General features: G+C 38.6%; 1 protein-coding gene across 2 annotated transcripts in view; it reads right to left on the bottom strand.

Moving 5' to 3' along the window:
• Positions 1–1,199, bottom strand: part of faf1 (Fas (TNFRSF6) associated factor 1) — a 51,572-nt gene that overhangs the window by 27,226 nt on the left and 23,147 nt on the right. The window lies entirely within an intron of this gene.

The raw sequence follows: 1,199 nt of genomic DNA, 5'->3' as shown, positions 1-1,199 counted from the left end.
CTCATTACAGTTAGTGACTCTTAGCTCAGGCCCTGAGGGACACCAGCTACAGAGACAAGGCTGTTGCAAGATGTTGTCAGAAACTGAAGAGACGTCTCTTGAAGAAAGAAATGATTTGTCTTTTGACCGGATTATTGGTCTTGGGTGTCTTTATTTATTTATTTTATAGTCTGTATTGTCATTGTACCATGGGGATACAACGAAACTGAGCCTCTGCTTTTAACCCACCACCATATCAGCTCAGATCTTATTGAAAGAAAATAAACATCAAGGACATTCAGTCATTAATGTTACTTTATCTTAGAACAATGAAACTTTTGTTACTGACAATCCACCGGTAAACCCCAGACTGGTAAACACATAACTCTCATTTGTGGCCTGAATACATTGAATCCTGTCACAGTAATGCAACATTAGATACATTCACACTCACTTTTTAAGAACGAAAGCCCAGATGCAAATACTTTCATGGGAGAATGAACCTCTACACAGCAGGACAGAGGCAGTGCAGGCAGGCAGGGTGCGATAAGACAGAAAGAAGCTGCCGTCCCCTGCAGTAGTCCTGTGATCTGCTCTATTGTCCGCCACTGTGTCCAACAAAGAGCAGCTGGACGTGTTTGAATCGAGAGACGATTACATGCAACGCCAATTGAGTCTGAAAAGAGCCCCACAGACCACAGGGAGTTTCTGTCTCTCAGCTCTACTCAATATGAAGTGGTCCCTCACAGTGGCCTCAGCTTCTATAACGGCAGTTGCCAGTGTGATCACTAGACCTTGTCATCTACAGGGACTCACTTGCGGTTACTGCTGTGTATATGTTATTGATAAGTTGGTGAGATAGCACACAAAGCTAGAGCCAATCTACTGTAATAATCTATCTTTTCATGCCGCGTTATTTCTTTCAATCTATGAATGTAAGACAGCTGAAAGGGAAAAAAAAAACAAAGAAAACATATATACATATATGTATGTACTTATATACAAACATATACATACACATTTATTTATTTCACTTTTTTCAAATATATATATAAAATCTATTTTTTCAAATATATTTTTTTAAATATTTTTTTCAAATATAATTTCTACATGTCAGAGAAACATTTCATTTAAAGACAACGACACTGCCTAAGTTTTGTCTAACCCTAACCCTAACACCCACAGGGATTTAAACCAACCGATGGTTTTAAAAGGCTGCA

This window comes from Cynoglossus semilaevis, chromosome 2 (genome assembly GCF_000523025.1).
Source record: "Cynoglossus semilaevis isolate Cse_v1.0 chromosome 2, Cse_v1.0, whole genome shotgun sequence".
Taxonomy (NCBI): Eukaryota; Metazoa; Chordata; class Actinopteri; order Pleuronectiformes; family Cynoglossidae; genus Cynoglossus; species Cynoglossus semilaevis.
Note: the sequence above shows the minus strand (reverse complement) of the source record. Positions and strands in the feature narration are given on the sequence as shown.